The sequence below is a fragment of the Strigops habroptila genome, chromosome 3 (genome assembly GCF_004027225.2).
Source record: "Strigops habroptila isolate Jane chromosome 3, bStrHab1.2.pri, whole genome shotgun sequence".
Lineage (NCBI taxonomy): Eukaryota > Metazoa > Chordata > Aves > Psittaciformes > Psittacidae > Strigops > Strigops habroptila.
The window spans coordinates 51,516,929-51,529,960 of record NC_044279.2 but is presented as its reverse complement, the minus strand read 5'-3'; positions in this window follow the sequence as shown (position 1 = coordinate 51,529,960).

Below are 13,032 nucleotides of genomic sequence, written 5' to 3'. Positions count from 1 at the left end.
AACACTAGTTACCCTGAATGACAACAGCCAGTGCACTATGGAAGCACCATCTACTGTGGTAATAGGGGAATACTAAAGGGTGTCTGCAAAGGCCAGTGGATTCAGGCCCTTCTCTGAGGTCTGTATTTGTAGCCCCAAACCCTTTTTCAAGGTTAGGTACCAAACAGGAAGGAATGTCAACCTGCTCTTTTCTGCCATTGTAGGGATGCCCTACATTTGTATGTATTTCTTCTAGTACATAAGACTATAATCAATCTCTTTAAAGCAGGAAACTAAGTTTACAGGCCTCTTATCCTACCTGTGGGTAGTTCAGCGTGATATTCACTATCAAGTACACACACTGACACCCACACTCACACAATAGGCATGCTCTCCAGTCTCCCCAGTTGCTGGCTTCTTAGTCTCATTGACCCATTTTGACCCATGGGCCCCTTGCCAGTGGCTGGCATTCAGACCTCCATACGCACATGTGCACCCAGAACAGAAGGCTTCTCACCCAGGAACAATGGTTAGGAACAAGAGTTTAATCAGAAAAGAGGAGACTGTGATGAGCAGGAGCAAGGCACGGCCAGACAAGTGTGCTGACCAGCAACCTGTTGTGTGCAACTGTCCCTTTTTCACCCCTTACCCATCTGTTTTTCCATGCTTTTTCCTAATCTACCTTGATCCCTCCCTCCCGACCTTTGGTCCTTTCCCTAAACATCCCATAATATGTCTGCTGTGATCCCAAAATGCTGTTTCCGCAGCATGCCCCACTGAGTCCCACACCCCTGTAGGCAGTAACCCACCTCAGCCTGTAAAGGGACGTGGAGAGAGCCTGGTGGGTCTCAAACCTAGACAAGGGGGCTGATCATCCTCATCAAGAAATACCTTTATTGACTGTAAAATAAATGTGAGGAGAAGAAAAACTATGAAATGTTACCTGCTTTCAGCAAATTACTCCCCACTGTAAGTGGAAGTAGGATATACACTGTTGTCTGAAGTGTGGTGCACACAGATAAAGAATCAACAAGACTGAATGCCCCTTCCTCTAAACTCTTTATGTACGAATACCCTGGATGAGCTCTGCACACGCTGAAGATTTTTTAGATACTAACATGGTCCCTTTAATTGCAATATGGGTGCGAGATCATGCTGTCATAGAAATGTTGGTTGGAAGGGACTTCTGGAAGTCATCTAGTCTAACCTCCCACTTGAAGTGGGACTCTTGCCAGCTCTAGAAGAGATCAAGCCGTGACTGACCTTCATGCCGTATTTCCAGCCGTAGAGAGATAGCCATCTAACTTAACATATGATGATTACTATAGAGCTAAGAATAATTCTGTGGCTAGGGTGATCTTTTGAATACATTGCACGGTATCTAATTCCATTTATTGCATAGACCTTTTGCAATGGATTTTCTCTCTCTCTCTTTCTTTAACTGCAAGTAAATTGTTCAGAGCTTTCTCTTTCACAAGGGACCAGGTCTTGTGAAAATACAAGCACTCTGTCGTGGTTTGAGCCCAGCCGGTAACTCAGAATCACACAGCCGCTCGCTCACTCCCCCCCCCCCCCCCCCTTCTTCCTCCCCCCGCTCCCGGAGGGATGGGGAGGAGAATCGGAAGAATGTAACTCCCACGGGTTGAGATAAGAGCAGTCCCGCAACTAAGGTATAACACAGAACCACTACTGCTACCACCAGTGATAATAACGATTAGTGAAATAACAAGGGGAGAGGATACAATTGCTCACCACCCGCCGACCGATACCCAGCCCGACCCGAGCAGTGATCTGGGCCTTCCGGGTAACTCCCCCCGGTTTATATACTGGGCATGACGTGCTGTGGTATGGAATACCCCTTTGGCTAGTTTGGGTCAGGTGTCCTGTCTCTGCTTCCTCCCGGCTTCCCCTCCTCCCTGGCAAAGCATGAGACTGAGAAAGTCCTTGGTTGGAATAAACATTACTTAGCAACAACTAAAAACATCGGTGTTATCAGCGTTGTTCCCAGGCTGAAAGTTAAAAAACACAGCACTGCACCAGTTACTAAGCAGGAGAAAAATGACTGCTATAGCTGAACCCAGGACACACTCGAATAACATTACTGATATGAATTAAACATATAAGGGTCTATTAATTGGTTTCCTTTTTCCTGAGATATGCATGACCTACACTGATACACTGCTTACAAGGAGGCTTCATATGTTTGAATGGTGAGGAGCTGTATATATTATTACCAGAAAACCATCTGCCCACTGGTGGTTTATGCATATTATGACACTTATACAGCCCTCTTGTACTCTGTATCTCAGCTGTGCAAGGGTGAGTTTCATAACCAGTGGTTTTCAAATGAAGAAGTGGAAAGGGGATATGTTCGCTAAAGGTGCCATGAGGCATTGGTGACACCAAGCAAGAGAGTCTTGTTCTTCTGATGCCCAGTCTGGATTCCGAGCCTTTAGATCTGGCTGTCAGGCAATCTTTCATTTAGAGGAGTTGGAAAGATTTGATGTTTTGCACACATTCATCTTCTTATTTAACCATTACATACTGCTAGAAATAAACTGGGAAATGAAATCTTGGGCCCACTATGGCCAGTAGCAGAACTCCCTATCCTGGGTTCAGCTATAGCAGTCATTTTTCTCCTTCTTAGTAGCTGGTGCAGTGCTGTGTTTTTTTAACTTTCAGCCTGGGAACAACACTGATAACACTGATGTTTTTAGTTGTTGCTAAGTAATGTTTATTCCAACCAAGGACTTTCTCAGTCTCACACTCTGCCAGGGAGGAGGGGAAGCCGGGAGGAAGCAGAGACAGGATGCCTGACCCAAACTAGCCAAAGGGGTATTCCATACCACAGCACGTCATGCCCAGTATATAAACCGGGGGGAGTTACCCGGAAGGCCGAGATCACTGCTCGGGTCGGGCTGGGTATCGGTCGGCGGGTGGTGAGCAATTGTATCCTCTCCCCTTGTTATTTCACTAATCATTATTATCATTGGTGGTAGCAGTAGTGGTTTTGTATTATACCTTAGTTACGGGACTGCTCTTATCTCAACCCGTGGGAGTTACATTCTTCCGATTCTCCTCCCCATCCCTCCGGGAGCGAGGGGAGGAAGAAGGGGGGGAGTGAGCAAGCGGCTGTGTGATTCTGAGTTACCGGCTGGGCTCAAACCATGACACTCCTACAAAGTTCAGAAGGGCCAGTAGTTAACATTACTTTGTTGTAAAAAGCTCTGAATTTGGTTTAGGCATGCAACTGAGTGGAGAATACTGACTATAAAGTCAGCCAATATAACAGCATCCAGCAAGGATTCATCATATGAAGGTTTTGGGCTTTAGCTTATCAAAATTTGTAGTTTCAGTGTAAAGAGCCTTGATGGCGCTCTTCAGGGAGCAAAGAAGTTTAAAGAGATGGGCAAAGATTTTATGGGAAATGTCTGGAAAGATTCATCTCTGGCTTCATCACTCACTTGCTTCACATTGAGTACTTGAAAGTTACTCAAAAGCTTTCTCTTAGTGTCGGTTGGAGTCATCATCTTGAACACAAGTCTTTTATTTTTACCTGCATTATTCAGTTGATCAGCAGAGAATTTTCTTGTCTTCACTACGTTTTTCTACTTTTTTGAGGGGGAAACCCCTGTTCACCTCTCCTAGGTAGTATTTTATGTATGTGAGAATTAAGACAGGATCATGAACTGAACTGTAATTAATCTGATAGCTCAGAGATAACAGTCATGGAAGAACAACTGAGCCATTCCAGTTCTCACCCTGCTGTTTTCAAGGCAAGAGAACATGGCTGTTTAAGGACATTAGTCTCGTTGAAAGACCCTCTTAATGGTCTTTTTTCTGGTATGGGACTGCAATTATAAGTAATTAGCTTCAATTGACCTGTGGGTGCTGGCATTTTCTTCTGAGGCCTCAGAGTTTGGGCATGTTACTTACCCCACTGCAGACCACAGTGTTCTGAACACCCATGATTGCTGGAGCATTTGGCTACAGAGGCATAAAAGGCCAAGTGATCAAACCTCTTGGAGTTGATCTGGAGATCTCCAGTGCTCTTGAGTCACTGGCTTTTTATAGTCACTAATTCCAGTAGCCTTTGAGTTAGGACTTCAGTGTCCTGAAGTATGTAATGGACTCTGATCTCACAAAACTTTGTGTCCTACAAATAGAGAATTAAATGTTAAAAACAACTAACCAACAAACACAAAAGCAACAAGCAAGCTTCCTTTCTACTCAGGGTGCCTGTGGTGGGGTTGACGTGAACCTAAGGCTGGAAAGAAAGCTATGGGAATGAGGAGTGGCCTCTGCATTTCACAAAGAGGAAAGCTGCTCCCATCTCTGCATGATAGAACATCCTGTCCATTGTCCAGGTGATTTTTAATGCCCAGCTGATTTTAAGTTATTTTAACTTTTCTATAATCTGATAATATTCCCAGTCACTAAAGTTTTCCTGATAAACTACATTTTACTGCTTCGTAATTTATCCTACCATTATCTGGCTCAGTTTGTAGCTTCATAGAATCATAGAACAGAGATTCATACAATCATTTAGGATAGGAAAGACTTCTAAGATCATCCAGTCCAACCATTAACCTAGCACGGCCAAGTCCACCACTAAACCATGTCCCTAGGTGCCACATCTACATTTCTTCTAAATACCTTCAAGGATGATGACTCCGTCATTTCCCTGGGCAGCCTGTTCCGATGCTTGACAGCCCTCTCAGTGAAGAAATTCTTCCTAATATCCAATCTAAACATCCCCTGGCAGAGCTTGAGGCTGTTTCCTCTTGTCCTATCACTTGCTACTTGGCAGAAGAGACCGACACCAGTCATGTCACAACCTACTTTCAGGTAATTGTAGAGAGCAATAAGGTCTCCCTTCAGTGATAACAACAAAAACTCTCCAAGTCTGCTGCCTGTCTTCTGTGCAACTGCCAACTATGTATCATTCAATCACTTGAGCCTTTCCATTTTTAAATCAACTTAGTAGAATAAATTGTTCGATGCTATGACAGGCATTTTAAAAGGACTAGATAATTTGAAACATAGGGAAGTTTGACTTTGCTGGCTATTGGGTACTTCAGAGTGAGGCGGCTAATTCCCATTAAGGCTATGATAACCAGAATGCAAAGCTTTGCCATGGTCTGCGTGCCACGGACTGGATGTAAAGTGTTTTTATGCTACTCATGTTGAATGCTACATCCATCACTTAGTTTTGCCTGTGCACCATCATCTCTGTTGGGGCTCATTGGAACTGTTAGTTACCAAGTGATAGCCCAGCCGGTAACTCAAAACGATGCAGCCGCTCACTCACTCCCCCACTTCTCCCGCCCTGCTCCCAGAGGGATGGGGAGGAGAATCGAAAGACTGTAAACCCCACAGGTTAAGATAAGAACAGCCCAGTATCTAAGGTATAATACAAAACTACTACTGCTACCAATAATATCAATAATAATAATGATAAGGGAAATAACAAGGGAAGAGAATATAAAACTGAAAGGGGAAAAGGAAAAGAAAACAATAAACACAAGTGATGTACAATGCAATTGCTCACCACCTGCCAACCGATACCCAGCCCGACTCGAGCAGCGATCTGGGCCTTCTGGGTAACTCCCACCTGTTTATATACTGGGCGTGACGTGCTGTGGTATGGAATACCGCTTCGGCTAGTTTGGGTCAGGTGTCCTGTCTCTGCTTCCTCCCGGCTTCCTGTGCCCCTCCTCCCTGGCAGAGCATGAGACTGAAAAGTCCTTGATCAGAGTAAGAAATACTTAGCAACAACTAAAAACATCGGTGTGTTATCAGTGCTGTTCCCAGGGTAAAGCTGAAAACACAGCACTTGCACCAGCTACTAAGAAGGAGAAAAATGACTGCTACAGCTGAACCCAGGACAGTGATTCAGAAACACAAATAGGAAATGTGTTATGGGAAAACTCTGCCTTCCTTGAGGACTCCAGAGTGCATCTGTTATCAAAGGCAGAACTGAAGAAGCAGTGTCCCAATCTGCACATCAAATTCTACTGAAACAGCATAAACTGGTGCTAGTAAAAGCATCTGCACCAAGGAAAGCACAATATCCCTCACAGTTAGGCAGGTTCCCTGAATTATTCTGAAGGTTTAGAAATCAAGCAAACCTCAGAAAGATGCCAACAGTGTATTTTTATCTGCAGTTCATATTTTTTAACAGGAAGACTCCATAAAGAGAGCTGAGAAGGTGTGTACCATTTTGCATGTAGTAACATCAGCTTGTAAGACTTGCCCATAATTTATGTACTGCTTTAAAGAAAGAACCACTTCCATGGGAAGGGAGAATTGCCCAAAATGGATAAAAACATATCCAAGATAACAACTGGTGGTCAGGCCGCGGTTTCCAAACAACTACTCAACAGAAGCACTCACATCCTCTTGTGTAGCTGGTCAAGCTTGAGGCCAAGCTCCTGCCACTGACCCACTGCAATTTCCACCTTTTATTGGTGAGCAAGGAAAGATTCATTTCTCAAAAAAGGAGGCTTGGCTGCCTTGTGCTGGTTGGATTTCCGCTGCGGAAATAGGCACACACAAGACTGATATGGTGAATGCTGCACATGAGGAGTGGCGGAAGGAAGCAGGCCCCTGTTTGTGGAGTGATGCTATTTCTGCTGGGATTTAAAAGTGTTGTTTGGAACAAAGTTGAAACAGTCACTATAAACGACTTGCATGAGTGAGTACAGAGCATTCTGGAGGATTATAATTTATGCCGGGCAGGAGCTGCTATGGTTCAGTTTAAGGCAGCTTAAAATAAGACTTTTGGGACACAATCAAACCAGCTTCAACTCTGATAACTTCACAGTTCAAGACGCTCCTGAATTTGTAGGGACAGGGTTTGTTTGTATATACGTGCCAAGGGATTTGAACTCCTATTGAAACCACTAGGTCTCAAAGATGCTCAGATATTTGGCACTGTTACGAATGAACCAATACCCATTAGGAAAGCACTGGCATTGTCACGTAGGATATGGTTCTATTATACCCCTTATCCAAAACTGAATTAATTCAATGAAAGGATTTTTTTCCCAAAGGTTTTTGTCTTTCACAAAAAGTATGCCTTGAAGGAACAGAGGGGTTTTCTCCATGGTATGCTCCTGTGTGCATGTTTAAAACCAATCAACATATTAAGTCAATCAGGGACAAACCATGCCTGTCTGGACCCAGATGGTCATGCATGTGCTTCCCAAAGACAGAACAGGAGAGAGAAATCAATCCATTTCCACTGAGCAATCGGGAAGGCAGACATGAAGCCCTGTCTTGCCATCTCCCAGGCAGCTTAAGAGTACTTTATAACACAGGCAGAGCTGTATCCTGCTGTCATTTTGTAAATTACAGAGTGGATATCTCTCCATTCTCAGAGAAATTTTGTTCGTTATGATATGATTTCTAAGTTTTTAGAAATACTGCTTCTCTAATTCTTACGTATTTTTCTTTGCTTACCTTTATCCTTGTTAAGTTGAAACCCTCCTTGGAACATGCAGTACAAACCCACCTCCTCCTCAATCTTTGCAGGTGGTTCAATATTTACAGATGGTTTTCATATTCCCCTTCAGTTGTCATTTAGCCGGTGTTACTTTGTATCTCTTCAAACTTAGCACCCTTAGAAGGGCACATGAGGCCAAATTATGCTCTCAGGTACATCTATGTAATTTTGGAGTAAGTCAGAGAACTTTAGTAGACTTCAATTTACACCAGCAAAATGTAGATCAAAGAAAGATCCTAAATAAAGGTGAATGCCAAATAAAACTAGGAAGACAGTCGCAACTAACATCACATCCTGCAGGCCCTGGACTGCACAAAGTTGGTGAATTTTCTATCAGGGTATCTTTTGCTGCATTCAGAGTGACTGAAGATTTACAAGACATTGTGAACTGCAACAACCATCTGAAACATGTATCTACCAACTCTAAGCCAGTATCTACCATGACTCTTCTGCGAAGTGCAGATAGAGCACTCCGTGCTGAGCTCTTTTCTGATTTAACACTGCTAGCTTTCGGAGTTTTTTTGTATGTAACATAGAATATTTGATACTAGATACTTCATATTTATATGTCTATTAAAAACATGACACAGGAACATTGTTTTGTTCTGTGACCCCACTTGTGAAAATTTCTCTGCCTCTTCTTGGCCCTGCATAGGGCTGGTTGAAAGCACTGTCCATGTCAGTTCTGACAGCAGAGAAATTGGTCAGTGAGACAGGAACGATGTGTCATGTGCTTAAGTCTATAGTGCATTTTCCAATGAAAAAAAATTTCATGTGGGAAGAAAGAGCCCCAAAAAAGCTTCGCTTGCTAAAGCTATTTCCCCCAAGCTGCAATTGCCACCCCACTCTACACCATCTTCTACCACCTCTGCAGCCTTTCTCTGGCCTGCTCAGTCCATTCTGCTATATTCTACTGAACATCTAATGAATGTTTCATGATCTTCAAAATTACATCAGTTATTTCCCAGCCATGTCCTTTGGCCTTGTCTAAATTGTTGCTATTCCAGCTGACTTCCTTGTACTGTCACTCTTCTGTTACAGCCACATTAAAGACTGTTAATGCAGTCATGTCTTTCCTTGTTGAAAGGCATTATTAAACTTAGCAAAAGAGCTGGCTAGTCACTGACAGGAGTTTCGCTGGGCTGTTTTACACCACGCTCTTCCATTCAGTTTACTTTCCTTATGCTTTGCTCCTTAATACCAGTAATAGATAGGATTTGTGTGTGCCCTCCATTTCTTGACCACTCAGCCCAGCTATTTCAGGTATAATGTTTGTCACTGTATGAATTGCCATCACCTCTGCAGGTTATCCACTTTCCCAGCCTTGCTATGGGCTTCATGACGGGGATTGCCTGGTAGAGGTTCTCTCCTCCTCGACAGACAGTAGTCACCTTCCTCATACTCATTCAATGGGACACAGGCAACACACTCAACATCTTTTTCCTTACCCAGGGTACACGGATATATCTGCCTGAGCTGAGGGGTGGGTCACTTCTGCTGTACTTTTCTACTCCTCTGTAATAATATTCTTGGTAGGTCCTCGTAAGCAATGGACTTTGGAGATGACACTTTGTACGGGACAGTTTATATAGCAAGGCAGAGCTCGCAAGAGTTACTTCACATCTTATGTTGGCTGGTTTCAATGACTTTTCTCTTTTGGACCCTTTATTAGAAAGGGTGAACGCTGCTCTTCTCCTTTTGCAGCTTACTCTGACAGATGGGGGAATGGAAATGAAGAATTTGTGTACAGTTCTGGTGTCCTCAACATAAAAAGGACATAGAGCTGTTGGAGCAAGTCTAGAGGAAGGCCACAAGGATGATAAGGGGGCTGGAGCACCTCCCATGTGAAGACAGGCTAAAAGAAAGTTGGGGCTGTTCAGCCTGGAGAAGAGAAGGCTGCATGGAGACCTCATAGCAGCCTTCCAGTATCTGAAGGGGGCCTATAAGGATGCTGGGGAGGGACTGTTCATTAGGAACTGTAGTGGTAGGACAAGGGGTAACGGGTTCAAACCTAAACAGGGGAAGTTGAGATTAGATATAAGGAAGAAGTTCTTTACTGTGAGGGTGGTGAGGCACTGGAATGGGTTGCCCAAGGAAGTTGTGAATGCTCCATCCCTGGCGGTGTTCAAGGCCAGGTTGGACAGAGCCTTGGGCGACATAGTTTAGTGCGAGGTGTCCCTGCCCATGGCACGGGGGTTGGAACTAGATGATCTTAAGGTCCTTTCCAACCCTAACTATTCTATGATTCTATGATTCTAATTATGAACCACCTTTCTTTATCCAGAATCTGGCCTGATCTCTAAGAAATAATCTTAAAAAGATGTTTAAAGGTTTCTTATGGGCTCCTTTATAGCCTAAAATCACCAAGACAGCCTGTACCACGTACAGACCACCACCCTGTTGCTGGAGGCAATGCCTTCTTTCTCTGAAGCCTAATGAGTTTTACCCCAGTTCATTGCCATCTTGCTTCTGATGACTCCTTTGGCTGGTCTCCAAGAGCTGTTCCTTGTGATGCATGTTTGCTTTGTTCCACTTGCTTCTAAATGTTGGGGTAAGATTACAACTTGGTGTTTAAATGTGATTATAGCATAAAGTCAAGCCCTTCAACTTACACAACCAGAAATAAGGTTGTTTGTACTTGTGCATAATAATACATTATTCTAATTCTGTGGTCCCATAATTCTGTGGTTGCTACTAGCTTCTACCACATCCTGTATACAAGCATGAAGTAATAAATTTATTTTTATGCAGCACTGATGGTCTGTCCTGATACTCTATGAGGTAAAGATACAAAAAGAGCATAAGCATCTCTTTATCCTTCTGACCTTGTATGAATACCAGGGAACAGTACTGTACTTTTGGATATAGTACAGACAAGAAAGAAGAGTAAATGTGGCATGTAAAATTAATGCTCAAAATACTACATAAGCATAAATGAAACTTTGCTGTAATGAGGGGAAAATGAGGTACAGATAAAAAAAAAGGGATTAACTTCTAAGCTCACAGAAATAACAGAACTTGGTTAAAACACAACTTTATTCACAATTTCCTCCCTTACATTATATCCCCTCTCCATAATCTCCTTCTGTAGCTTCACTTATCTCATACAATGGGAAATGAGAAAACAACATCTTTCAGGTGTGCTTCATTAACTTAGAATCTGTTATCCAGAGTGAGCTATTGCAAAAGAAAGAGCTCAGATGCAATTCTTTCTTCTCCAGGCAGTGACATCTACTAAAAGTGAAATTTCTGGAATTGCAACAGGGTAAAAGCAGTCTGGTCAGGACAAGGTCTGTAAACCTGGCTTTCAACTGTCTGCATTCTTCTCCTCCTGTTTGTCATCAGTCACCATGTAAGCAAATGGACACAGATCCTACAGCTGAAGACTGAAGGTCAGTTCGTGATGGCTTTGACAAATCGAGACTCTCTAAAATTATTTTTTTTCTTGTAATAACCTCAGTCTGGATTCTGCAAAGGGCAACTGCATTTTATACTGGTCACCATGAGCAGGTTAAAGAAGTTAAACAATGGTATTTGCTCCTCATTTCTCTTGATGGGAAGAACCATTTATTCAATACAAGCCACACATACAATTTCCTGCAACATTTTCAAGGCATTAAATACTGTCACTCTTCCAAGGACTGCTGCACTACGTATACAAATAGAAAACCTCATGCCTATTGAGTCATTTTCCTCTTAATCTCAAATAGCTTCTCATGACCCAAACAGGATTTCTCAAGTGGCTTTACTCCATAAATTGCAGTCTCCATGCTACTGTTCTGTATGGTTGCCAAGTACGGATCAAACGGAAAGTACAGTTTAGGTCATTCCCTCTCTATATTCTGTTTTTATACACAGACAGCTAAAAATCTGCTGTTAGCACTATTTCCTTGGTAATAGATAAGAAAAATGGGAATAATAGATGTTGTATCAAAAACCCTGTAGGCAAAGATTCAGTTTGGTGGGCCAATTCAGCATTCACAAGGGTCAGGCTTCAGTACAATTTTAAGTAGAATTAATAGTTTTCCTGTGCCATTCCTGCCACTCTGATTTCCCCAAACCTCACCACTAAAGCTTGCTTGTTCTTTTTAGAATCAAAGACCAATTGGTTATTACACTGAAAAGTTTGTATGTATGTAGTCCACTGAGGATTGAAAACATACAGATTCAAAAAATGAAAGGCAAAAAGCTTAGTTATTGTCTTAGAAATCAGCATCAGTTTTACAGAAGTGGTACTAAACTACATGGAGTCTTTGTTTTGGCAAAATAAGAGAATTTGGGCATAATTTTTATCAACAAAGAGTCTGTATAAGCAAGATGATTTGCTCAAGCATTTTTGGTGTTCCACAGGCTACTTGTTGGTAGATGTACTGACTGAAGAACAAATAATAAAAGTACCAAGTATGCAACACAGACCTTTTCTGCAACTCAGATAAGTCTTACAACTTAAAAAAAGGAATACTTCTGCCACCACACCTTTCACAAACAGAAGAGTGGTTAGAGCACTTGCTTTTTTCGTACCAGAGTTCGATTTCAGCTTAAGGCGAGCAATGTAAAATGAGCTCTAGCAGGATTAATCCAGCTCCTTCTAGATGAATTTACATCCTTCTTTTCTAGAACACCAAATTAGGTCACATTACTTGCATGATTCTTCTTTAGAAGTTGTTGGCAGAAGGAAAAAAAAAGCACTTGGCAGTTCAGCCATGGATGTTTGCTGGGTCACTTACATGGCTTCTGTACAGCATGCAGGACTAGATAAAAATACTAAAGAGTTTGCTCATTACATAGTGCCTTTATAAACATCATGAACTGATTAATATTCGTTTGATTCTCTGTGAGAATTTTAAGTCACATAGCTTCCCCAGAACAGCGCTTTGCCATCTTCACATTTATCAAACTAAATTATAAGAAGAATTGGGGAAAAAAGAAAAAGTCACAATGAAAATAGAACAGAATCATAGAACCATGGAATCACAGAACCAACGAGGTTGGAAAAGACCTTTAAGATCATAAAGTCCAGCCATTACCCCAGGACTGCCAAGCCCACCACTAAACCATACCACTGAGGACCTCATCTATACGCTTTGTGAACACTTCCAGAGATGGTGATTCCACCACTGCCCTGGGCAGCCTGTTCCAATACCTGAGCACCCCCTCTGTGAAGAAATTTTTCCTAATATCCAATCTAAACCTCCTCTGGTGCAGCTTGAGGCCATTTCCTCTTGTCCTATAGCTTGTTACTTGTGAGAAGAGACCAACCCCACCTCACTACAACCTCCTTTCAGGTAGTTGTAGAGAGCAATAAGGTCCCCCCTGAGCCTTCTCTTCTCCAGACTAAACAACCCCAGGTCCCCCAGCCATTCCTCATCAGACTCGTGCTCCAGGCCCTTCACCAGCTTTGTTGCCCATCTCTGGCCCCGCTCCAGCACCTCAATGTCTCTCTTGCAGTGAGGGGCCCAGAACTGAACACAGTGTTCAAGGTGCAGCCTCACCAGTGCTGAGCACAGGGGGATGATCACTGCCCTGGCCCTGCTGGCCACACTGGT